The sequence below is a fragment of the Prionailurus bengalensis genome, chromosome A3, assembly GCF_016509475.1.
Source record: "Prionailurus bengalensis isolate Pbe53 chromosome A3, Fcat_Pben_1.1_paternal_pri, whole genome shotgun sequence".
In the NCBI taxonomy this organism is placed as follows: Eukaryota; Metazoa; Chordata; class Mammalia; order Carnivora; family Felidae; genus Prionailurus; species Prionailurus bengalensis.
Genome location: NC_057354.1, coordinates 87,732,916 through 87,760,584, shown reverse-complemented (window position 1 = coordinate 87,760,584; position 27,669 = coordinate 87,732,916). Strand labels below are relative to the sequence as shown.

General features: G+C 43.0%; 1 protein-coding gene and 1 pseudogene across 4 annotated transcripts in view; one reads left to right on the top strand and one right to left on the bottom strand.

Moving 5' to 3' along the window:
- The window catches only part of ADD2 (adducin 2), a 102,901-nt gene that overhangs the window by 17,363 nt on the left and 57,869 nt on the right, over positions 1–27,669 (top strand). The window lies entirely within an intron of this gene.
- On the bottom strand, positions 1,169–27,669 carry LOC122467088 (annotated as a pseudogene).

Sequence of the window (27,669 nt, the reverse complement as noted above, 5' to 3'; positions counted from 1 at the left end):
CCCAATTTAGTTAGCTTTATAAGTGTGAGTTTCTCTTGAGGGTGGGAAAAGGAGATACACAGTCATCATTATCCTGGTAATTAGTATTACGCCTTTCTCTAGACAACCAGTCCTCTCTAAGAACGTCCAATATGCCAAAGCAAACATTACACCAAGCACAACACTTCAGTCTTTTCTCTTGCTCAGTTATAATATCCTAGGAAGTAATATTCTTGCATATAAATGAACTCAGGAAAGCTCTAAAAGGAGCCCCAACCATTAGCAAGGGGCTGCAATTCTTTATTTCTGAGAAACATGCACCAGATGTTCCTATATATGAGAAATGCTCCCACTGGAATTCTGGCATGTCAAAGCAGAAGGAGCCATGCAGACCCTCCAGTCCACCCCTGGAGTTCTAGAGAACACACAGATGAAACCGAGAGAAGACAAGACTCTGACCCAAGGTGAGGCCATAATTACTGGCAAATCCAGGGTTGCTGAAAAGTTGTTCTTCAGGATTTTCTGTCCATCCGTCCTCCCTCCCTTCAAAAAAAAATTGTATTAGAAGCATTCATAATGTCAACAAAATAGCTACAACTTTTTTTTTTTTGCAATTACAGAGTGGTACTCAGTTAATACAACAACAGTTTTTTAATGTTTATTTATTTTTGAGAGCTAAAGAGAGAACAGGGGAGGGGCAGAGACAGAAGGAGACACAGAGTCTGAAGCAGGCTCCAGGCTCTGACCTGTTAGCATAGAGCCCAACGCAGGGATGGAACCCATGAACCATGAGATCATGACCTGAGCTGATGTCAGACACTTAACCAACTGAGCCACTCAGGCGCCCCAAGAACCACAATTATTTTGTATAAACTGCATCAGAGACCACTGAAAATGAACCAGCTACCATCGCCATATATAACTAATTAGGGCTATGCACCAACAGGAACCTGCTTTAAATTTCCATGCCAGTTTACAACCCCCATACCGACCAGGCAAAGTTAGTGGCTATTGAAGATACCACCAGGATAGGTCTACCTGAAGACACATTCGGTAGTGTGTTAACTATACAGAAAAAAAAAAAAAAGACCCTGTACAGTTTAAAAACAAATATTATACAGTCTTACATTTCAGTTTTTTTCTTTAAAAGGAGTGAGCTGTGTACAGGAAGGGGGAGGGGTTAAATGTTTTATAGACCAGAACAAAAAACTACGCTAGGATGAACTTGTTCATCTTCTTCATCTTCCTCTCTTATCTTCCTTGTCTTCCATCTTTTTCTTGCTTTTTTCAGCCCTGACGACTCCCTTTTTTGCTGTGTCAGGCTTTCCTTTGGCTCAGTATGCAGCAATAGTCTTTTTATATTTTTCCTTCAGCTTAGCAGCCTTCTTTTCGTAAGGATGCATGTTCTCTGCGGCAGCGTGATTCCACACCTCTCCAGTTTCTTTGCGGCATCGCCAACGGATAGGCCAGGATATTCTCCTTTGGTTTTTGGGTGATACTCAGAACCAAACAAGAAAAAGGCCGAAGGAGGCTTCTTAGGTGCATTGGGATCCTTGAACTTCTTTTTTGTTTCTTCTTTAGAGGGGGATGTAAGTTTTCATTTACTCTTTTATAATGGGCTTTGTCTGCCTTTACCAGGTCTTCACATTTTCCTTTCTTTTGAGCACATGGGCCTCCACCTCTTTGAGCACTCCTTAGAAAATTCTGAGCTGGGGGCGCCTGGGTGGCGCAGTCGGTTAAGCGTCCGACTTCAGCCAGGTCACGATCTCACGGTCCGTGAGTTCGAGCCCCGCGTCAGGCTCTGGGCTGATGGCGCAGAGCCTGGAGCCTGTTTCCGATTCTGTGTCTCCCTCTCTCTCTGCCCCTCCCCCGTTCATGCTCTGTCTCTCTCTGTCCCAAAAATAAATAAACGTTGAAAAAAAAAATTAAAAAAAAAAAAAAAGAAAATTCTGAGCTGACTGAAGCATCTAGGTGATTCTTCCTGGCTCCTCTCTGCAAGTTTGCATATGACGACATTTTGCCTCTGGGCTTCTTAGGATCTCCTTTGCCCATGTTTAATTATTTTCCTCAATGTGGCAGAGCCGCCCAGTGCCCATCTGGCTCTCACTTGCCCCAGTGCTGCCTCTGTGGAGCTTAGGGTACTGTGGTGGCTGTCCAGGACCTTTCTTTCTAAATGTCAGCTTCTCCCTTTTTTAATGTTACAGTTTTCAAGATCCTATTTGGTTTCAAAGGAAAAAGACAGGAAGAATGTAAGTTCCTTGTAAGAATCTTAAATATGGTAGAGGAGACGGGTGGGGCTGAGACAGGCCTCCACCCATGTTGACGCTTCATCCTCATCCTGGACACAGGGACAAATTTACAATGATTTAAACTTTATTACAATTACAGCATCACAAAGCATATTAGTTCCCTAGGGCTGCCTTAACAAAGTACTACACACTGGATGGCTTACAACTGTAGATGTATTTGTTCATAGTTCTGGAGGGTAGATGTCTGGAATCAAGGTTTCCATTGGGCCGTGCTCCCTCTGGAGGCTGTAAAGGAAGAATCCTTCCTTGCCTGTTCCTGACTTCTGGTGGTTAGCAGCAGTCTTTGGTGTCCTTGGCTTGCAGCCACATGACTCCAGTCTCTGCCCCCATCATCACATAGGCTTCTCCTCTGTGCCTGTGTGTCCTCTGTGTTTCTTTATACCCAAATCTCCCTCTCCTTATAAAGTCCCCCATCGTTGGATTTAGGGCCCATCCTAATCCACTATGAATTATTCTTAATTTTCTACAAATACCCTATTGCTAAATAAGGTCACATTCACAGGTTCCAGGGAGACATGAATTTCAGGGAGATAACTATTCAACCCAGTATGCAAAGTTACAATGTTTTATGTTTTAACTTTTTCTAAGAATTTATATTTGTATTGCTCTAGAAAGGCATGTTTTTTCTTAGTTCAGGAGAGAGAGAGAAATGCACCTGAAACACTGCTTTCCAATGTATATCTGGTAAAACACTATTCTCAAGAAATGTAACATGAAATAAAAGTTTCCATGGTCAAGAGAATTTGAGGACCCTGTATTCTACCCCCTCTTGAAGCATCATCAGGTACCTAGGACAGAAAATATTGAGAAAGGTCCTGTAACAAGCACCTGTGTTTATCCTTCCAATTTCAAAGTGATATTGGACAGGAAACACTTCTGTCTGTGTGTCTATATTGATTAAGGGTTGCCTCCACTTCATGAAACAGAAACCCAACCACAGTAGCTTAATCCAATAGGGATTTATTCCCTTACCTAGAAAGTTCCAAAGTCAGAGTCTGGGATTTACACACTAGCTCATTATGGCACCAGTAGACTGGGCTCCTTCTATCTCTCTGCTCTGATGTATTCAGTGGGATTCTTTCTCTTGAAAGTTTGCAAACCAGATACTCCATTTCTTATCTCTCAACTACCTTCTATTCAGAGAGGAAGAGGAAGTGGTGAGGGAGAAGGAGTAGCATTTCTATCAGGAAATTAGAGTTTCCAAAAAATTCCAGATTTATACTTGCACGTTATTAACTAGGACTGTATCATATGGTTGCTTCTAGCTTCAGGGAATGCTGAGAAATGTAGATTTTGGTTTTTTTTAATAAAGTTTATTTTTGAGAGAGAAAGAGAGTGGGGAAGGGGGAGAGAGAGGGGGGGGGAGAGAGAGAGAGAGCGAGAGCGAGCACCAAATAGGCTCCACACTGGCAGCTCAGAGCCTGATGTGGGGCTTGAACTCATGAACCATGAGATCCTGACCTGAGACGAAACCAAGAGTCAGCCACCTAACTGACTGAGCCACTCAGGTGCCCCAGAAACACAGGTTTTTTATTGGACACATTGTATGTTGGACAAAATTGAGATTCTGTTAGGAAGGAAGAAAGGGAGGTGATATTGTCTAGGCAGCTGGCCATGACTGCCACATACACAATTTCCTATGGCGTTAGTGACCAAGAGATCACCCTTGTTAAAAATGTGTCCACATGATAGAATGTTTTCTGTAGAGTTCCAGGGTTTTTGCACCAGCCTCCAAGTTTAATCCTACCAAACATTTTAGCTCAGTTCAACCAAAGAAGTTTGAAGTGCTCATACTTGTATGGCTCAATGCTACCCTAAGTGCCTTTTAAATTATTTAATGGCTTGATATGTACTTACATTCCTAAGCTAATTTCATCTTCTTTAATGTGCTCTAATGGTATTTGGAGCTTCCCTCCCTATGACCCCAAATCCCTTAAATATATAGCTGCCAGGTTTTGAGTAATAGAGTAATACATTAGGAATGCATTGTGGAAGCATCGCTGTTTCTTCTGGTCAACATTTAAAGCAGTGAAAAGAGAGGCTCCCACCTTCTCAGAGACAATGGATGCTGCCTTGTGACTTAGGAGAGTCTTGTCAATGACAGAGTCCTCAATGATCACTGTTGTGGTCACATATTCAAATCACCAGTGGATCTAGAACGCATTCCTCCATTCCCAGGTAGGACCTGCAAAGAAGAGCCTACTAGGAGAAGGAGCCAAAAGGGTCTCATTCTGTCTTTGGTTCTCCCCTTTTATTTTGTGTGATCAGGGAAAGCACACAGGCCAGGGGAAAGAAAGCTCATTAGTGCAGCATAGCCTAGCTTAGCCTGAAGAACACAGCAGACAATAATGTCAAAGAGAAAGATCCAGAGACATAAACAGATTCCAAAAAAGGTTTCCTTTTGATCTCTGAATATATGACATTTTTAAAAAATGTTTATTTATTTTAAGAGAGAGAGAGAGAGAGAGCGAGCAGGAGAGGGGCAGAGAGAGAATCCCAAACAGGTTCCATGCTCTCAGCACAGAGCCTGATGCAGGGCTTGAACCATAGACCACGAGATCATGACCTGAGCCGAAATCAAGAGTCAGATGCTTGACCGACAGAGCCACCCAGGCACCCCAAATATGTGACATTTCTAATCTTACTTCTGGAGATAGGTGAGGAGGAGGAAAGGACCCACAGGATAAAGCAATCAGGTCATCAAACCTGAGAATAGGAATGTGCTTTGCAAGTGAGTGCTTAGTGGCCTGGGGAAAACAATCATTGTGGACCAGGAACTTCGGGAAGCCACTGGGCAGCATGTGCTTTGTCTTCTTATTGCTCCCGTAACCAATGTTGGGCATCAAGCTCTGGCCCTTGAGTCTTCTGCACACTCTATTGTCAGTGCCTCTGGGTTTCCGCCAGTTGTGCTTAATTTTGATATATCAGTCTAACTGGCACCAGATGAACTTCTTGGTCCTCTTTAACACCTTGGGCTTCACCAGAGGTCTGAGGGTGGCTGTAATGCCCAGTAGGAGATGGCTGCCACCTCCCCAGGCAATGCCGAGGAAAACCCATCTGCTAAACCTTTGCCGTCTCCCAGCACTTAGCCTAAAAGCTGCAAGATGGGTAAGGACACCAGGAAAGAAAGAATGCCCCAGTAAATCCAGCCAGAAACATTTGTCTCAGCAAAAATGTTTGGCTGAGATGCCAATCCAGTAGCTGCAGGCTGTGCTTACTGGTGGGAAGCCCAGCCACTAAGGGGACGGTTGCTGTTTTACAGGTGGGTGTGCATGAAACCTGGAACTGTGGAGTTGTAGGGGGAATCTCAGAGGCCAGAGTGCTCAGTGAGTGTCCTAGGATGACACAGCTAGTAAACTACCAAATAAAGACCTTGACTCCAGGTATTTGGACTCCAAGGCCAGTGATTTCCCACCTCACCCCAGTCTGCAGGGTGGCAGAGTGGGACTGCCTGAATTAGAATCCTGATTGTCCTCACTTACTAGCTGTGTGGCTGAGGACACATCTTTTCACCTCTGTTGCTTGGTTTGCTCATCTTGGTGGGACTTCTGTCATTTGGATCATTGTGAGGATGAAAGGAATGATTGCATGGGGTTAGTGCCTGGCCCCATGGACAGTTTCCTGGTGTTAGCAGCTGCCAGCTCTACTGTCAATGCTTCTCATATTTGCATTTTCTTCAAAGCCGCAGAATGAGAAGGAAGTTGGGTTGTATGCTAGGAAAATGAAATCGAAGAGAACCACCCGAGAGACACCCCATGATAAATAATTCCACTACCCGCTGACAAGTGTCGTAAGGGCTCGGAGGAGAGGCCTATTAATTCTGCTCAAGAGATCAGAGAAAACTTCACAAAGGGGCTGACATTTGAGCTGGGCCTTACAAAGCAAGTTGGAATATTCCTGCTTGATTTGATTCTTTCTTGAAAGAATCCTTTTGAGCACAGAAACTCTTTTTTATTTATTGGGTGCTATTTTATATGTGATCATCACAGTTGCAGGCTCCCTAGCTCATTATTATTTGAGTTCTATCAAGGGGATATTTATTATTTACAATTTTTCCTCACCATTTGTATAACCTGTAGATTTAAAAAATAGATTTGCTTCACAATGAATTTAGATTAAATTACTCCTTGTTTTGGCAGTAATCTACATAGAGAGGTATTTATGCAATATATACAGTTAATTTGTTTCTGTATATATTGGCCACAGATGCTGGGCTCAATTTATCTCCTCTCTGCAGGGTCTTTTGTTGTCCTTGAATACCCATCTCACATATGTCCCTGAATGTGTGCAACTGATTAATCATAAAAATGATGACATTCCTTGGAGTAATTGGACATTATATAAAAAGCATCTGCTGTGCTTTCTCAAGAGGGAGGGGCAGGCAATTTCCTAGTCAGCACAGACAGCTGCGCTTCCGGGGGGGCGGGGGGGGGGGCGGGGAGGAGGGGTGTGTGTTCCAAGGCCATAGTGTGGCAGTGGATGGCACATGGCATTTCCCCGCTTTGTGCTGGGATGTTAGAAATGCCACAGGGATGTGCCCTGTGCCTCAGGAGGAGACCAGCCCCCTTTATGTCTAAGCACCATTTCCTGTACTCTGAAGACCTTCCCATAGCATATACTTGCTCAGTCTCTGATTCTGTATTTTGTGGCACTGTCTGGAAAAGGGGTGTGGGAATAAGAAACAAAGCAAAGCAAAACAAAACCCAAACCTATAGCAAGTGTAGTGTAGGGGCACTTTAACAGTTCACCTTGAAATCTTAGGTTCAGTTTCATTAATTGATCCAAAGCTTAAAAAAAGAGAACCAGAGGGCACATCCAGGTCACCATAAAGTCCTGTTTGATTTTTTTTTTTTGTCTCCTAAACATTCCCAAACCCATGTACTTTTCACCATCTCCTCATGCCCCAACTCCAAGCCTCATCATCTCCATCACCCCATCTGGACACCTGCAGGGCCTCTAACTAGTCTCCCAACACCACTTGTGCCCCGCCCCCTAAGCCCTGCTCTCATTCTTCCTTGTAGTGTTAGCTCAAATGTCATTGCCACTGGGAAGCTGTCTCAGACCTGCTTTACCAGGTGGCTAAATCCTTCAACTATACGATTTTCTGGCATGGGTGTCTCTGCTAAATAGCAGTGATCACAGGTACATGTACAATGTTTCTGTATTTCTGGTCAATGCCTATTTCTTGTACCAAACTGTGATTTCTATGTTTGCTAGGATGTTGCCTGGTTTTGCTCACCAGCCTACCTTCTACATAGCATTTGCTGATGCTTTTTTTCCTCAGTTGAATCATTGGCAACATCTAACAACAGCATTCATTTTATTTCTCCAAGTTCAATTTGGATAGAATTGATTGAACAAGCAACTCAGCCCAATTTAAATCTTTAGTGTTTGATAGAAAATTCTTGTCAGTGTGCTTTTAAAACTACAAAATGTCCAATGCTATTAAGTTTTTTCTTTAGCTGTTACTTCTATCAGATATTTACACAGAGTTTTAAAATGTCAAATGCATGCTGTTTGGAATGTCAAATCCAAATGCTTTCATTGTCAATGTAGAATGATGTGTAAACAGATAATATTGTAAACTAAATTGCCAAATTAAGCTCATTTGATTTATTAAAAATATTAACAATATATGCAAGCTAGGGTACTCTTGTTAGGTTTCAGAGGTGTCTGGTAAGTTTCTTGTCAGAAAAATAAAGTCAAAAAAATTTCTTGCTTCATTTGAAGTATTTATACCAGCACCTTGCCTTTAAACAGGTAATAAACTTAAAAAAAATTTTTTTTAATGTTTATTTTTGAGAGAGAGACAGAGCATGAGCAGGGAAGAGGCAGAGAGAGAGGGAGACTCAGAATCTGTAACGGGCTCCAGGCTCTGAGCTGTTAGCACAGAGCTGGATGTGCGGCTCAAACCCATGAACTATGAGATCATGACCTGAGCCGAAGTCAGATGCTTAACCGACTGAGCCACCCAGGTGCCCCACAGGCAATAAATTTTGTAATGAAAAACTAATATTCTGGGATTTACTCCTCAAAATATTATGAGGAATTCTGAGAACGGAATGTTTAAAGAAACGTCTTCATTTGTTTGACACATTAAAACTTTGATTTGAAAAGTATTGCCTCCTTCCTAATAGCTTGTGCTTATCTTCGCCATACACAAGGATGGCTTTAAATAAGCTACAACCATGCTTTTGTTTTATTTTATTTTTTAAATTTACATCCCAATTATTTGGCATATAGTGCAACAATGATTTCAGGAGTAGATTCCTTAATTCCCCTTACCCACTTAGCCCATCCCCCCTCCCCAAACCCCTCCCATAGCCCTCTGTTTGTTCTCCTTATTTATGAGTCTCTTCTGTTTTGTCCCCCTCCCTGTTTTTATATTATTTTTGCTTCCTTTCCCTTATGTTCATCTGTTCTGTGTCTTAAAGTCCTCATATGAGTGAAGTCATATGATACTTGTACAACCATGCTTTTGGGAGGTCTCTACTGGGTTTTTAAAACCAGGTTTATTTTTAAATAGGTTTATTTTTAAAGAGAAGTATTTCCAAATTTTACAAACTTATTTGAGATTTTACATGCCTATTGAGAAGAAAAAACATTTTCTTCTCTTCTTGTATTAATGTTAAGGGTTTCAAAGCATGTATTCTCCCTTATAAATTACCTGGGTGATTGTCATGTCCAAGAAGCAGCGTAAAGAGAACCACAAATTCCTTCATTTCCATCAGCAAGCCTGAACATTTCATGTAGAGCTGGTTCTTTATGCTCGCATGTATCTCATGGTAATCCGACTCCTAGAGAAACAGGGTAATATGACAATTATATTTTGCACATACTCTTTTGTGAGTCATACGTTACAATGTACATGTTACATAATTGCCCACGTACATTACTGTACAGGGCGATACATAGAGCTCTCTTCTTCCTAGCCATTGAGATGTTCAAGGATAATTTTCACTTTAACTAATTTTGGCCATATTAATGGACTTGGGAACCTAATCCATCATAAGATGTGATTTGCAGTGATAATTTTGACCTACTTAGCTAAGTCATTAAATCCACTGTCTTAGATTCTTGGGTGGACTGTGCTATCTGACAGCAGCACTATATTTTTGAAGGAGGCTTTTCACTTAATGCACATATGACAAGGTCTGTGGTATAAGATTTAATAAGCTTTTACAAGAGAGCGTGTGTTTTTCCCTCATGGGCAATGTTAAACATGCACTGTCAAACTTAAATATTACATAACTTAAAAAATACATTATGATGTATGTTTTAGATTGAATGTAGCCAAGAACCTCATTTTCAGGCTCATTAGATACATGTTCTATGGCAGAGACTCTAAAGGGTTTGCTACAAAGCATATCAAGAACTTGAATGGATTTTGTTGTCCTAGGAGGTGAGTTCCAAAGATCGATAATAGCTACTGTATTTTCTTGTCTTTTGAGTTTTTGTGGCCTTCCTCCTGTTTGTGTCACTGTTGTTCTGTAGCCAAAAAGAGTTGAAGGATCAGTTGGTACTGGCTGAGTCTGACTTGATGCTTCACTTTGAACTTGATCGCTTTGGTCATAAGTATCTCATATTTTCTCTTAAAAGACTCTCTCTTCAGCCAGCAGACCATTTCTCTTTTGTAACAGTAACTATTCTACTTCCCCCAAAAGAAACAGTATGTATAAATAAAGTTATATAAGAACACCCAACACTTAGTTTTGCAATGTCAAGACCTGGCTCTGATTGGAGCTGAGCTTCTCAAGCTGTCTTATTGGGCCCAGCACACATATTTGTTGGTGATGGACTTGATGGTACATTTTCATGTGAACAGACACAAACAGGCTTTACTCTCAAAAAATTTACCAGCTCAGAAATAGAACTCTCCTGTCCCAGGACATGTTTTAGGCAGTTCTCAAGTCTGCAGCAGGAAAGAAAGAATTAGCACAAGGTATTGGTAATCTCAGACATATTTATGTTAGGGATATTAAAAGCATGGCTTATTATAGTCTTTCAAATAGAACAGATGGAATCAAATGCTCATAGAATGATTCATTTCTTTAGAACCTTCAGTATTCTCAGGATAGTTTGAAAACTTATACAAACCAATATCCTCATTTTAATTGCTGATTGAAGAGATGTCAAAATTGATTAACTGATTTGCCTTCAAGTCCACAACTAGCTGGGGTATGTGGTGGAGGAGCTGAGATTATGGTCCTGACTTCCTGACTCGAGGGTGGTCAGACTGGTCTGATGTGAGAGAAGGGAAAGAGAGAAAGGAAAGTGGGAGAGAAAGCTAGTGAATGCCAAAGGACAATAGGTGGCGATTGCCTCGTCAGAGCTGCAAATGATAGTTAGATTTTGGCATAGATTTCTTTTAGAGCATTTGTAGGTTCACAGCAAAACTTAGCAGAAGCTACAGAGGTTTCCCATATGCCTCCTGCCCCATACCTGCTTAACCTTCCCCATTATCAATATCCCCTACAAGAATGTTACATGTGTTATAATTGATGAGCCATACTAACACATCATTATCACCCAAAGTCCATAGTTTGCATTAGGGTAAATTCTTACCAGTTAGATTTTAAGTAAGGGCTCAAGCTGGAGGAGGGGTTTGACCTGGCCCTGAAAGGAGAGGGAAGGCCTTGATCATTACCACCTACAGAGGTTTAACACACCTGTTGTACCACACCTTGGGGTCAGGTTGTTCCCCTGGTAGACTGTGGCTCCTTCCCACCTCTCCAATAACCAGTGACACTTTGTGAGCCAGGCCTAGTGTGAGGCAACCATCCAGATCCAGGGTGGTGTGATATGTGATGATGCACCATGAACAGTCATGAAGAAATGTATCTGTTGTTTCCCTCCCCAAAACGGCAAAGCAGAATTGGATTGTTCTCTATGTTGAGAATTTTGCTTCCTGTAGTCTCATTATGCATAGAGCTTGTTGAAATATGATTCTCTCTGGACGCTGCCAAATTAAATGCTAACATTCATCACAAACGGGCAGCCATTTTCCAAAACAAGGCCATGGCTGAGTGACACCACATATTCCTCCTTCCCCTCGGTTCCCCCCTCAGCCCCATTGGCTAGGCTGGCTTTGCTCTTGTCCTCGTAAATTTTTATTTTCTCTCTATAAACTGGTATGTTCCCATTCCCATTCCCAATTTTCTGTGCTAGCTACTTCTTAATTGACTTGCTAAGAATATGTCTTTATTTATAACCAGCTCTTGGATTAATTATTTCATTATTTTTAATATGTTAATTTCCTTCTTCTTTCCTTAAGCCTATTCTGTTTTTCTAACTTTTAAAGTTGAATGCTTATTTGATTTTCATTCTTTTTTTTTTTTTTGAAAGTTTATTTATTTATTTTGAGAGACAGAGTGGAGGGACAGAAAGAGAGGGAGAGAGGATCCCAAGCATGCTCCGTGCTGGGGCTCAATCTCATAAACCATGAGATCATGACCTGGGCCGAAATCAGGAGTCAGATGCTTAACCATCTGAGCCACCCAGGCGCTCCTTCATTCTTGTTAATAAAAATATTAAAGGCTGTAAATTTGTTTCTAAATGTGGCTCTGGCTGCAGCCACTAATTGTTGATATATAGTGTCCCTTTTGTCATTTTAAAAAATAATATGCAATTGCAGTTTAGATTTCCTTTGTGAACAGATGTTATTTAGGGGAGAGTTTTAAGATTTCTAGGTGGCATTTTTTGTTTGTTGTTAAAAATGTATTACCTAGTTTTGTGGTCAGAGAATATGTCTTTCTCAATTTTTAGGGTTTATTGGAGATTCCTTTGTGTCCTGATTTGTAGATTTTTATAAATGTTCCATCAGTATGTAGTCCAAATGTCTCTAAGACCTCCCACCCGTTTTTGATATGCAGTTTACCTTTCTTTTAATATGCAATCAAAATGCTTCAGATCTCTACTCCACAAACTGTGGAAGGTCCTTACCGTTCACAGATTCCCCAAGACATTTTGGGAGGAGGGGCTTTTATTTTAGTCTGCCTCTTAGTCTATATTATTGGTGCTTCTGATGGTGGCCTCATTCAGATTATTTGTTATGACAGGCCTATTACACTGAAGTATCAAGCCCCTCCATGACCTCAGTGGCTGAACACAACAGAAATGTATCTCTTGCTCCTGCTGTGTGTCTATTGAGTTTTGGGGGGGACCTGTCCCATGTCTCCCTCACAGGCTGATGGAGTTGTCACCATCTGGAAATTGCTGGTGGCTGTAGCAGGAGGATGGGTTCTAAAATGCTTCTTCCCAGATGAATTTCTGCTCATATTGCATTGATCACAGAAGGACATAGGCAGTGCTGAGCTGCAAGAGAGTGGGAAACTATCATCCTCTTCTGTACCCAGAAATGGAGGAGAAAAAGATACTGGTGAACAAGGGTGTCCATCATACTTGACAGCTTGCCTCCCAGAGGAGCTGCCCTCTTTGTTAATACATTTGCCCTCACTAAACACTGTCCTTTCTCCTTTATTCTCCCAAAGCACCACTAACACAAGGCTCTTCTGCACGTCAGACTCCTAATCAAAGGATTAGGCACAGAGAAGGTATTTATAGTGTAGGGCCAGAAACAACTTTTAAATTCAACTCAGCATCAATGATTCTTGAAATTTATTGGCCGTTCTCCATCAGAGGGAATTTTTCATTGTCTATTTCTTTCTGTAGGCCCTGTTCTTTGCTGTGTTCTTGTCCCAGTGCCGCTGCCTGTTCTTGCATCTCTCGTCTTTCCCCATTTGCTGTTGGAACACCACTTCTCATTTTTTTGTTACTCTTTCTGCAGGGCAGTTTATCCCTTTGTTTCCCCATCTTCTTCCACATCAAGGTTGATGAGGGTTGGCGAGTAAAACGAACTTGTTTCCTTTACCCACAACGTTTCTGACATGAAATTGAGTGTGTGTTTTTTTTCCACATCAACTCCATAATTCCAGTGGGGCACCCTATAATTCTATTCAGTTCTGACACTACAGAGCTGGACTTAGCATCTGATCCAACAGGTCAAAGGCTCAGTCCCACAAGACTACACCCACTTCAGATGCGAGTTGCAAGCCTGGGCCTCTGCTACTTCTGACTGGCTATAAATCAGGGGCTCCCCCAGCCCTTCTTTGCATTTAATAATTTACTAGAACAGCTCACAGAACTTAGGGAGTTACTTATGTCCACTGGTTTATTATATAACAAAGGATATGATAAAGGATACAGATGAACAGTCAGATGAGGAAGTACATAGAGTGAGGTGTGGAAGGGTTTCAAGTATAGGAGTTTCTCTATGGAGGTGGGGTAGTCTACCCTCCTAGCATGTGGATGCATTCGCCATACTGGAAACTCTCCAAATCCTGTATTTTAGGGATTTTTATGGAGGCTTCATCACAAAGACATTGTCAATTAACTCAATTTCCAGCTCCTCTCCCTGTGCTGGAAGATGAGAGACAGGACTGAAAGTTCTAAGCTTGTAATCATACCTTCATCTTTCCGGTGACTAGCCCCCATCCTGAAGCCCACCAAGATTCACTTCATTAGTGCAAAAGATGTTTCTATAATGCTGGAAACTCCAAGAGATTTAAGAACTCTGGGTAGATGTGCCTTTCATTCCTATCAGTCATAAAATTACAAGGGTTTAAGCTGCGGGTCAGGAAACTGGGTCAAAGATCAAATACTAGGGAAAAAAAGATGTTTCTAGCACCCCTGTTTCTCAGGAGATTACAAGGGTTTTAAGAGCTCTGTGTCAGGAACTAGGGGTAGAGACTAGTATATATATTTATTTCATAGCAAGGGAAGAAGGAACTCACTTTTCACTTTTTAAGAGGGCCATCAAAAAATTTCTTAGACCCCAAAAAATAAAAAACAAAAGAAAACATAAAACCCCACTGTCCCCCTGAAGATAAATGATGCTTCTCTTAGAATGAAGAAATGTTTTGCTGGATTGTTTATTTTAAGAGGCATTTTTCCCTGTTTTTAGTACTTGCAGTGAAATTGCTTTCTATAATGTTAATTTGCACTCCAAGTTTGTCACCCAAACCTATTGGTTCCTGAGTTTGTATTGTGAGAATGTGGGTACTGAGGGATACATTTAAGTCTAATCAACTTATTCAGGCTTTTTTACCCTCTCTCCCCCCACACACTTGTTTTAACCTCTTTAATTTGTTATGCACTGACAAGCATATTAATGTCATCCATTATTATTGAGATCCTGTTATTTTCTGACCGATTCCCAATTGGTTTTGATATATATATATATATTATATACATATATATCAAAATACATATATAGAGTCCAATACTATGTTGTTTGATGCATAATCATTCAATATGGTATTTTCATTGTGGGAACTACTCTCTTCAAAGATAAAAATAATCTTTGCATTATCTAGAGGTTTTTACCTTGAATTTTGTTGGCTTTGATATAAATAATGCAACACATAGTTTGTTTACATTTATTTTTCCTAGATAGCTAACGGTTTTTATTCACGTTGAATGATATATCTATATCTACGTCTATAGCTATATATCTTTATATAAGTAGCCTTTATCTGATTCCCACACATAACCTGTTACAGCCACTTCTTATTTGTGTCTTCAAATCCCTGGCTGCAACGTAGTATTGGAATCCGTGTCTGTCCCCAGCCATGTTGCTTGACTGACACTGTAGTCCTGGTACAGACATAGCATGAGAGATGTTCACGGTTGTGGCGTGTGTGAAATGACTCTGGCCTCTCAAGGAACAACCACCACATCGTACTGGGAAGGTTGCTAAATTTTCTGGAGGTTCAGAGCCAGAAGGCAGGCAGTAGGGAGGAATAAGACATCACCTTCTATCTGATTTTTCTCTTCACAAAGGGACAAAGACAAGTGCCTGTGTCAGTCTCTGTTTGTGTCTCTCTTTTCAATCTCATAGGTCTTTGATGAGTAAATGTTCATCCATTGTCCTGGCTCTAGTCTAATCGTCAGTCTTTGTTTCTGGAGTCTTTATGAGTTCTGATCTGATTTAGTGTGCGAGTCAACATAAGTTCTTAATGAAAAGTTGGGGGAGAGTGAGTAATGGATAACTAGGTAGACACCATCCTAAATTGGAATATTTTATAATATTTGTAATTATTTAAAAAATTCTGGTCATCCATGACCAGATTTTTGTCTTCATTTATAAACAAGTCTCTTAAGTGGTGATTAATTTTCTTTTTAAGTAAATAAGCTATTAGAAATAATCAGAGGCCTCTTGGTGCACTGGACTTTGGAATCAGACGCACCCAGGGCTGGTGTTCAGCTCCACCACTTATTAGCTGCATGTTTCTGAGAAACTTTAATGCTCTGGGCTTCAGTTTCCTTTTCTGTAAAATGGGGATAATGATTTCCACTCTGAAGAGTGGTAGTGAATGATTAGAGGCAATTTGTGGTATATTTGCCAGAACTTGCTCTCTTTTGGCCTCAAATGGATGTGAGGAGCTGAATCACAGAATTCTTAAGGAGATGGAATCAGAACAGAACTGGGATGAATTAAATGTTTCAAAATAGTGTCAAGCCTGAAGTATCCTTTTTATAACAGGGATGGTCTTTCTCTCCTGAATTGTGCCTTTATGAGTATATTGGGTGGACTAATGATTCTGCCTCTCTCCAGGCTGATATTATTTAAGTATTTATTTATTCAGCTTGCTTGCTTGCTTGCTTGCTTGCTTGCTTGCTTGCTTTCTTTCTTTCTTTCTTTCTTTCTTTCTTTCTTTCTTTCTTACGTTTATTTATTTTGAGAGAGAGCGTGCGAGTGAGCAAGCAGGGTAGGGACAGAGAAAGAGGGAAGAGAGAATCCCCAGCATTGACATTGCGGAGCCCACTGTGGGTCTCAAACTCACAAACCGTGAGATCATGATGTGAGCTGAAATCAAGAGTCGGACGCTCAACTGACTGAGCCACCCAGGTGCCCCTCAACTTTTTTTCTTTTAAATCAAGAGTGGGGAGAACTAGATTCTTTACATGCCCAAAGTCAAGAAAGTCTCAATAAGATTTTCTGAACCAGGCAGCTTCTTGAAAGGCATATGACAAGTTCTAGACTTTATGTAAGCTAATTAACTTATCTCAGTACATAGCACTCTCTCTTGTCTTATTTGTTTAGAAATTTCAACTGGATGTGGTGACAGACCTCTGGGGACTGTTATGTTTATACCATGAAGCCTCGAGGAGCATTTTGCAAAAATACTTGAAAATTATACATCAACATGGTCAAGGAGCCGTCATAAGTTTTCTGTCTGCTTAGTGGGAGCAGAACCAGTTTAAATTTCACCACAATGGGAGGAGTCTTGTATAGAAACCTCAGCTAGTGTGTGTTGTTTCTATGAAAAAGTGGCTAACTAACACTGTATTTCTACATGAACTAGAGTTAACTTGTGCCAATGATTTTTTAGTGTGGCTTGATAATTGGTGCTCCAGGCTCCTGCCCAGCTGGCCCACCCTTTAACCCAGCTTTTATCCAACCACTGCCCTGCAGTACTCGTTTATGCCTTCATGCTCATCTGGTTCTCCTTCCTCCTTATACAGTCTTTAGGGGATGGGGGAGAAAGTCATTACCATCTATCTGATGTTTCTCAGCCTTTCTGCTCCCTTGGCAGTTGAAGAAGACTCTGGTTTGTGCACATAGGTACTTCCCTTGCCCTGTTGGACCCTCTTGAGGAGGAAAGGCATGACTGCCTAATTCAGCCTATACTCCTGGCTTCTGGGGTGGAAAGTAGGGGAAGAGACAGAGCTTGGAAGGAGAGGTGAGCAGGGTAGGAGAAAGGAAAGCTGAATTGAATGAGGTTAAATTTGTGTAGTAAAGTTGAGGCTGTCAGGGAAGGAGTGAGGGGAAAGAGGGAGGAGGAGGGAAGTAGGACTAAGGCATAGCCACTGGTTCAGGAGAGGAGTTTTGGGCAGTGGGGAGGTTGAGGCTTAGGGGAAAAGGCTTGTGGTAGCTTTGTATGTGAGTGCAGTGAATTGGAAAGGAAAAGGGAGATTTTAAAAAGTACCGCTAGAGACTCTCAATTCTTCCTGGTGTTTGAGAAATCCAAGCAAAGCACCTGAGATACTTTAAACTTTGTGTTGTACAAACCACATCCCCAGGGCTGTGCCATCCCTCCAGGACTGACCTGGTGTGCAATGAAGTTTGGTTGTGCTATTACACTGTCAGGTGAAAGTCCACTCCTACTGGACAAGGACTCATTTCTTCTGTCAGCTAATCCTTATGTCAGTCTGCCCTCAACACTGTGTCCACTCTTAGGGTTTAATTCAGCGAGTGTTCTTTATTCCCCATTTCTCTGTTCTGGTGTCTTATTATAGCTTCCTTGTGCTGACAAGGACCATCATTGTCAGTGGGATTATTAATTATAATAAGGCAATTGCAATAATTGGGACAGTTGGATAAAGCACCACAGGAAGTGAAATCCCAACTAATACTCTCTGAACTCGAGAGATGAAAATCTTAAAATTTTTTCTCAGGATCACTACAAAATTGTGAGCACTTTCTGTAGGTGATTTCACAGTGTCTAGAATAAGCATTCATTCATTCATTCATTCATTCAGGAAAACTCGACAGACCCTAATCAGTCCTCATATGTGTAAGCAGTTCTTCCAGGGCTGTGGAGGATGGGTCAGAAATAGATCTGTGGGGCTCCTGGTTTGCAAGAATAGATAAAGCATGTATCCAAATAGGTATAATGCAAGGTAGAGGGTACTCACTTCTGACCATGTGGGCTCAGGGAGTTCAGAGGATCAAGCACATGGGTTGTTTTCTGGGCAACCCATGTCCTTAACATGTATAATTTCAGGGTCCCCTTAATTTATTCTCCATGCTTTGTTTCCACAGAGCATATCCCTGAAGATACCAGTCGTCCTCTCCCCTCTCCTGCCAGCAGGCTGTTCATTCTGTCTCTGTTTCTTTTCCATCTCAGACTCCCACTTCTTTGGTGGTAATAATATTGTGGTTCTCCTCTCTCCTTCTCAGACCCCTGTCCTACCCCCAACTCTCCAAATGCTTTCCCCCCAAAAGTGAAGCACTTACCCAGACCCTTTACCACAAAAGGCTTTTCTGGGCCCCACTCTCTGCCTCAAGTAGAGCACCAGGTTTGAGCCATTGATGGATGCCAGTGGGCTGACTCTTTGGAGAAATTTTGGGGTTAATGTTTTGGAGGGAAAAATGTTGGGTGGCATTGGATGGTCAATCCTATTTTCTAAGCCGTTCCCAGTAACGTGGGTCAATTGCTTGTTCTTTGTCAATTGTCTTCTCCCTTTCTGTGTGGATGAACTCAATTCTCCCCCCATGGATTTGTTTGCATGGGCTGTGCACCCGTCTGGTGGGTTGCTTTGGGCTGTTGAAGGAGCCCCCACTCCACTGGCCAGGGCTAGTGATTTTGTGACATGGTCTTCGGTGTCCCCAGTGGGCAAGAAATGGCGGGCCTCATCGAGAAGTGGGCATAAGGCACTGCTGAAGCCAGACGCAGGCTTTCTAATTCTAGAGCTAAGAACAGACTGGTTTCCTTGACAACAGAGATGAAGTTTGCTCATCTGCTCCTGGAGGTGGGCTTTGTGTGTCTGTGGAAAGCACTGGGACTTGGGGACAAGAAAGGAGATCCTTTCTTTATCCTTTCTGAAAACTCGCCAACTCTTACTGTATTTTAACAATATTATAAACTTCCCAGGTGGCACAGCGACATCAGTTATGTAATCTACGCATTGGGAATCCAAACATAGAATTGTCCCTTCCTTTTCACTGCTTTGCTTCTGATTCTTGATGTATTTTACCAGACCTGCAACATCTTTTTGATGTCAGTTTTTTAAGTTTTAAGATGTCAGTCAAATATGTACTTACCCCAGAACTGTTGATGGCTAAATGAAAAGCATTTTTTCCTTCTTTAGCTCGAAGTGATTTGTGTGGCCAGGCAGTTGGGAGGTAATGAAAATCAGCACTTGACAAGCTGATGTTGGCTCAGACCTGCACTTGTCATATGGCATCCTGAGAAAAGGCTTTGGGATCCAAACCCTTTCCTGATGCAAACCGGAAGATTCAGGCTAAAAACTGGTCCATTCGCTTTGCCTACCAGGCCTGATTTCAAGGCAGCGGTTTGGTGTTTAATTCGTGCACCACCCTTCCCTTCCTATGCATTATTAAAGCCTCTTTAAAAAGCAGCCTACAGATCACAGGGGAGAAGACATGCCAGCAGTGATTTCACGTCTCCTGCAAGAAGCAACATCTGTTGCCAGAAAATGCAGGGAAAAGATCTGCAAAATTGTAGCCTGTGGTAGATCTGATAAAGATGGCCCTTGGACCTTGAGCTTATAAAAGCAGCTAATTTGTTCAAATCTGTCTTACTTTTCATGTGTCTGTGTCAATGCACAGCATTCTCAAATGCTAGGTAATGTAGATGGGAGATTGTGAGCAGGACTTACATACCAAGAGCGACTGATGAGGCAGGAATTAATTAGCAGGGGAACGCCAATTCAGACAGATGCATGAACAGACAGCTGGGGGCCGGAACCCCGTACCTTTTTCTTGAGATGTTTTGGTGATTCTTTCCTCTTATGAAGTTCAAAGCTCTGTGGCTCAAATTTAGCTCCTGCATGCCTCCCTCCCCCAGTAACCAGGGGATGAGCTGTGGCATTCTAAAGCCTTCCACAAGTTCCTTTGTTTCTTTCATCTCCGCAAAGGAAAAGACCCTGACTCCCCCAGGCAAACAGTGGGCTCCCCTTACAGGAAGCTTCCTAGGCTGAGTTCTTTGTTTAGAGGCAACCTCCCTGTCCCTGGGACCTTGCCAGATCCTCCTCTCCTTCCACACTTCCCACATCTCTCAGGGCCAGTTGAGGATGTTCAGGGAGAGGGAGAGCCTGCCTCAGCCCATATGCCACACGGACCAAGCAGAGACACCACTGGAGCCAGTCAAACCAGACTCTCAGTAAAAGAGCATTTCTGTACTAGAAGGAACTTCAGAGGCTGCCTTGTCCCACACTTTATTTTACAGATGCCCAGAAGCCCAGAGACTATGAATGGCTTGCTTTGATCACAGAGCAAGTTAATTAGAGATCTAGGACCAAAAACCCCAGGTTCTTGAGTCTGTCCAGTGCTCTTTCCCGAGGACACGGTTCCTGGAGTGCCCACTTAGTGCTGTGGTTTCTCAGTATGGTGTATGGTTCAAGTGTCTATCCAAGGATCAGGAAAGCTTTGTTTCACACATATATGATCTCAATTGGTCCAGATATACATTGCACTAAAATGTTTCTTTTTTAATTTTTTTAATTTTTTTTAACGTTTATTTATTTTCGAGACAGAGACAGAGCATGAACAGGGGAGGGGCAGAGAGAGAGGGAGACACAGAATCTGAAACAGGCTCCAGGCTCTGAGTGGTCAGCACAGAGCCCGACGCGGGGCTCGAACTCACAGACTGTGAGGTCATGACCTGAGCCGAAGTCGGACACTTAACCGACCGAGCCACCCAGGGGCCCCTGTACTAAAATGTTTCTAAATCAAACAGAATTTGAAGACTTACTGTGAGCCTAGAATTGTGCGAGGTGCTTCCATGTGGAGGTGGATTTTTTTTTTTTTTGGAAGTGGATTTTTGTAGATGTGCTTTAGGTAGGAGTGTCACTGGCTGCACCTAGTGCTGTTTTTGATTGGTTGACAAATGGTGTTTGCAAATTATCAAGCTCTATAGGTCTCATACTATATATACACACTATATATACTCTCTATATAGTATATACTATATGCTAGACTATATATATAATATATATTACCACTTCATGGTTTGGTTAGAAATTACTTAGTTTGTTCTACCTTCCTACAGAATCATGGCTAGGTATTCATCTGCTGCCTGCAGCACTTAATCCCCTAAACCTCATGAGAGGGGAGGGGCAGACTGAAAAGGTGGCCATAAACATCACCTTGGGACATTGGGTCCAGCAGAATACCAGCAGTTTCATTTTGCCTGTGGTGACTCAAAAATGAAGGGCAGAAAATTTCCCAAAGAGTTTCCCTTCAGTATCTTCAGGTGCAGAGCCTGCCGCCTACTGAAGGGCAGAAAGTTTTGGTTGAGAGAAACTTAAGGTTGGTTGCTGCAGCCTCCATCTCCTGTTGTGGGCATCAGCAGAGAAGATGCCCAGGTTGCCTGATGTGCCGTGTGGGCTGGCCATTCAGCAGATGCTGCCTAATGAAGGCAGTGACCCAGGGCAACAGCAGAAAGCCTGCAGAGCTCAGCATACATATCTGTAGGGGACTGCAGAGGGATTTCCTTTTTTCCCAGATGCCCATCCGTAACTCCAACAAGAGATTATGCAGACACAAATGCCCAGCAGGCCTTCAGAAATGCCGCTAGAGGGGCCTTCAGGTGTTCTCATTGCACACTGGTCTGTACCGTCTCATTCATTTAACAAGCTCCTACTGAGCACCTCTTATCTTTTAGGCACTATCCTAGATGCGGAGGATACAGTGATGAACAAAATCAGACAAGGCCTTTCCCTCCTATATCATCCAATGTAGTGATGAGTGAAAGCCTGTTCTAGTTCTTTGTTATTTTTAGAATTTCCAGAAAAAAAGTTTCACACAATGAGCTCTTCCCCAGTCGCACTCAGTTTCTTCTGCCTCATTGTCAACCTTTTGTTCATGTTTCCTTCTTCCCCCAAAGAAGAAGCAATCCTGAGGTTGTGTGGGTGTGGAGAGTGAGAGTGGGAGCGGGTGCGTGTAGGGTCATCCTAGGCAGAACCCTGGGTAAGTAGACATTCCCTCCTCCCTCCCCCTTTGGTGCCCTATGAACCTCTAAAAATGCCTTACCTCAACTCCTCAGGTGTCCAGGGTCCCCGTTACAATAAAGTAAGGCATCTTCCCAGTGCATGGCCCTAAGTGCTGCATGTTCTCTTTGGGGTCCCTGACTTAGCCCCTGATGTCTGCAAAGCTCCGGGAAGAAAGCTGTCTCATTAGGTCACACTGATGTAGGAAGAGATTACAAATATTTGGTCAAGTCTTCCAGGAGTGCTGGCCTTTAAAGAGAGAAGACACTAGTCTAACAAACCTCTCAGTGATCAAACTTTAGGCACAGAGGAGTAGGGTGAGGATATTTGGGCAGCCTGGTGAGATTTGGGGGCCAAGTGCCACCAGCCCCCACTCTGTACCTGTGGCTTCATTTGCCTTGCCTCTCAGCCTCACACAGACTACTATTTCAGGTTATTTTGCCCAACCAACTGGCTTTTTCTTGCAAGTGCTGTGTGTGTGTGTGTGTGTGTGTGTGTGTGTGTGTGTGTGTGTGTGTGTGTCCGTCCACATCTTCTTATTAGGTCACTGTGTAATTTATGTGCATCTGCATAACCAACCTTGGCCCCTCAGACCTTCTGAAGAACATCAGTGCTTGAAGTGCACAAGGTGGTCCCTATGCCCACATGTCTCCATCAACCAACCCCAGGGGAGTGACCCTTGTTTTCTCCTACCACTTCATTCATATGAGGTAGAAGAGACAAGATCCTTCACATACACTATCCCAGGGCTGCAATTCAGGAAAGAAATAGGATTCATTTTCTTGACACAACCTTTCACCAGTTACAAATAGTAGCAATTGCCTATGGGACTCTTTTGAGAAATTACGAAGTGTTAATTAGGAGAAGCACTGTGTATTTAAAATATGTGGCATGTTTAAATAACTATTAAATTAAACCTACTTTGCAGAGTTGAGAATCCATCTGGTCCAAATTCTGAAGAGTTGAATTTTGCTGCATATATTAAAAGAACTGTTCAAATGCTTCTGGAAGTGATCATTTTGTGTCACTTTTGTTTCCTTAGATGTAGAAACTGAGGTACAGAAGCCGATGGTGACTGGCTGTGGTGACAGCTTGGCTATTCTACTTGATGTGTTTCCATCTCTCAGAGCAAAGCTTTAAATCACTCCCCATGTCCAGTGGGCATGTCAGGAGTGTGAAGGGACTGTGGCTGTGCTTTACAAGTCACATATTTCAAACTTGCTGATCTCGATAAGTTGCAAATCTTAGCTTAAAAGTGAAAATCAAGCATTCCCTGACATTTTCTGCGGAGATGAGGAGGGCAGAGCCAGGAAGCCCAATCCAGGCACTGACCATAAAGCGTCACTGAGTCTTTCTTTGGATGAATCACACTCTCTTGGCCTCAGTTTTCTCATAGATTTTATGAAGGGAGGTGGAGAGTTGGGGTGTGTATCAGTTAGCCTCGTAGAAGGAAAACAGGAACTTCTCTAAGTATCTCAGCAGAAGGCATTGAATGCAGGACATTTGCACAGGTAATGGAGGAGGTAAAAGATCAGATTCCTGGGAGGTAGCCCAGGTATTAGCCCCAGCAGGAAGTTACTTCTGCCAGGAAGGAGGCTAGGAGGCACCTGGAGGGTGAAGCTGGGGAAAGTGGTGTCATCCCAGCCATGGGGCCAGGGTCACTCGCTCTTTGGAAGCTGGAACATGGTAGGCCTCTCAGGTGGGAGCTGGGGCCATGGAGGAGGTGCCACATGAGGCAGAGAGAGGGAGGAAATGTCCTGGCGTCTTCCCTCTGTCTTGGGTCAATGCCTACTATTGCTCCCAGCCCAGCAGAAAACCAGCTGACATGGAGTCTGCCATCGTCAGCTGGGAAGGCTGAGGAATGATTAGCTGTGAACAGCCCAGGCCAGGTTGCTTCATTCAGTAAGAACCAGACATTAAATGTGTCCTTGAGAGTTTGCCAATGGGTATGTCAGGCCAATAACACCAGAGTGATCTTTAATGAGACTCCCCCACTCCCACCATCAGAAACAAACATTCCCAAGGTGCACCTAGCTTTTTATGCAATGGACTTGCCTCTATGCAGGGAAGATGAGATGAGCTTTCAGGGGTGGTGTTTGTGGATGAGGAGAATGAGGAAGTTATGAGAGTAGGAGAGGATGAGAAAGAGAAGATAGGGGAGGGGTCGTACCTGTAAGTGCAGGGCTGAACCCAAAGGCAAAGAGGTCAGAGGGTCTTATCCATGACCAGGGATGATTACTGCCTATGTAAAGTGATACTTCCCATCATAAAATAATTCACAATAGGTTAGTGTCCATAGTAGGCTTTTCTAGAATGTTTAACATATTTTCATACAGAGTACTTTTTCATTGAGTGTCTTCAATCAATACCTGTCAAACTGGACTGGTTTGATATCCCCTGACCTAAGGTACCTCATCCTGAAGGAGGAAGGAAGGGAAGTGGCATTAGCAGACACACTGTGCCATCAGCTCTGGGAAAACTGCTCACACAGGCATTTTAGCTGCCGTGGAAGTTGAGGGACTATAGACCCTTTCTCTGGGCTTCAGGCTCTTTGTAAAGTAAGGACGTTGAGTGAGCTTTCAGGCCTGCCTGACTCTGCCACTCTGGGATCTGCCCCAGACCCTGGAAGACAGGTGCGGGAATGGCCCCTCAAGTCATGCAGGAAGAGAGCACGGGAGGCATAAATGGGACACTTGCATGGCCATGTCCCATGAGGTCCGGACTGAGTGTATCGTTGTGGCCTCAGCACAAACTTAAATAAACAGAAGCCCTTTGTGATAACTTAAGGTCTTGCATTTCTTGACTTTGAAACAGGGAGGGTGCAAGCTACACAACTCCTATAAATCCACTTTTTTCTGCTGCCTGCTGCCGTCTTACCTCATATTGCTGCTCCTGTCTCAACACAAGGCCTTAAAAGCCACCAGCTTCCTTGAAGATCCCTCCTCTTGTTCTCTCCCAGCTCCCTTCCCTGTTGATTCTACCTCACAAAGCCCAAAGGAGCCAATAAGGCAAGGTGGGCTTTTCTTGGAGTTCATGGAGGAGAGAGGCTGCGGGAAGGGGAAAAGCTGGGAACACTCATGCATTAATCATTTTTGTCCTGACTCATATACAGAGATGAGTAATAGCAGGAAAAGATGCCAGTTTGGTGGCAAATGAGAGGTGCCAGAACCAAGAAGAGGGAGAGAGTTAAGTGCTGGAGAATGGAAAGACCTTGACCAGGGGAAGAGGAGGGAGAGACATGTGTAGAGCTGGGGGCTTTCCTTCAGAGGAAGACTGGGAGAAGTGCTAGCCTGAGGACCTTGAGAGCCAATAGGAGCTTTATCCTGTTGTTTAGAAAAAAATGGCACTATGCCACTGCCTCTGCCCTGAGCTCATGGCTGACTCTGGAAACCAATCCCCTCCTCCTCTCCGACTGAACTCAGAGGAGGACTCAAGCTCTCTTAAGTCAGTGCCACCAATCCACTGGACTTGGTACATGATCGAAAGCCTCATGGCTGGCTTGGCTACGGACAATGGGAAGTCTTGGGTGGCTTTTGTGAAGCATTTTAGAGACAAAACTGTGTGTGTGGATTGGTTTGCAGGAGGGGCACTGGAGAAGGAGATCAGTGGGAAATGAAAATAGAATTCAGGCTGTTAAAAACAAAATTCATCTAAGTAAATTTAAAGACCAAGTTGGCTTTATTCAGTGATTCATGAATCAGACAGCATCCCATTTAGCAAATAGAAAGGAGCTCAGAGGAGCTCAGAGGAGCTGTACAAAATGGAAGGGTTTTATAGGCAGAAACAGAGAGGGACAACTGGCAAAAGAATAGAAAGGATTGTTTCAGGCAAGGTCACTTCCCCTTAGGGGACGGAGCAAGGGGTCTTATTAGGTGGATGACCTCATCTTCCTTTGGGACAGGGAGAGGGCCCATGTGACAGATGACCTCACTGGTACTGACTAGAAAATTCCTGACTGAGCAGTGAAGACAACATTTCTGGGGGGAGGTTGAAACTGCAATTAGGTTAGGTAGTAAGCCCTGGTTTGGTGACTTGGCCTAGCATAAGTGACTCCATTTTGGGCTTGTGGTTTTCTTTTAACAAGGCCAAGAAACTTCTGTGTCTTCTTCCCATTCCTACATTAGACTTGATTAGACTTGGTGGACTGGCTTTTTCTTTTTCTGTTCTTTTCTTTCTTTTTCTTTTTTCTTTCTTTCTTTCTTTCTTTCTTTCTTTCTTTCTTTCTTTCTTTCTTTCTTTCTTTCCTTCCTTCCTTCCTTCCTTCCTTCCTTCCTTCCTTCCTTCCTTCCTTCCTTCTTTTAACTGAGGTTGTTTTAGTGGATAAGCTACTTTATTTATTCCCACCCTCATCCTGTGGCATACCAGTATCCCCTCCTCTCTTGGTGACCAACCTGAGCTTCTCAAGATGTATTCACAGGTGTAAGAGCCCAGGCTACCTTAGAGGCAAGTTCTCGTCCTCTTTTTGGACCAAGCATTTTTCATTCCATAAAAACAATAGGGCAAAAGTACTGATGTATAAGTCTCCATCAAGTTCACTTAAATTTGGAAACTGGGATTCTGTAACCAAAGTTTCCATTCTCCCACGAGATATTCTGGGTCCTCCATAAGCCAGGGATAAGGAAATCTTATTCTGTCTTTGTTTTGTTTTGTTTTTATCCAAAAGGACGAGACCACTTCTTGGTTGACCCTGTTAGAAAGTGATGAACAGGAGCAGTCAGAACCCATTAGCACTGCCCCAGTGAGCTGCTGTTCAATTCAGAAGCATCGACCGAGCCTAGGGAGACGTGCCGCCAGAGCTCAGTGACTTGCTTCTGCTCTTTATCCTCTAGCTGCAAAGGGGGCTCCTCCACTGTCACAGTGGCCAAGTGTGGTGGCTGATTGGATCTACAACTTCTGACCCTTTGTTCCAGGCATCCCCTTTGTCATCATAGCGCTGCTGGTGACAATATGCTCTTAAACCCCTGTGACTCAAAGCGTGGTCTGTGGACCATCAGCACTGGCATCACTTAAGGCCTTTTGGGAAATGCACAATCTCAGGCCTCACCCCATACCTGATGAATCAGAACCTGTAGGTTAGCAAGATCATCAAGCAATTTGTATACATATTAAGGTTGGAGTAACCCTAAGACCGTTCTAGAGACCAGAAGTGCAAAATCACGAGGCATCAGCAGTGCTGTGCTCCCTCCAAAGGTTCTAAGGGAGAATCAATCCTTCCTTCTTTCAGCTTCTGCTGGCTGCTGGTGTCCCTTGACTTGTGGCTACACCACTCCTATATCTGCCTGTCTTCACATGGCCATCTCATCTGTGTGTCTTATAAGGACACTTGTAATGGGATTTGGGGTCCACCTGGATAATCTTGGATGATTTCATCTTGAGATTCTTAAATTAATTGCATTGTTCAAGATCCATTTTCCAAATAAGGTCATATTCTCATGTTCTGGGAGTTAGGACATGGACATATTTTTTGAGAGGCTACTATCCAACCCATTTACACACCCCTCAGAACATTCCGAGGCAGCGTGCTTCCGAGCTACTTGCCATTGCTCACCCTCCTCAGCTGGTCCAGCGTGGTGTTTGGATTCACCCATACAGCTGACAACTGCCACATAATAGCATTATTGAATACATCTTCTGTGACAGACAT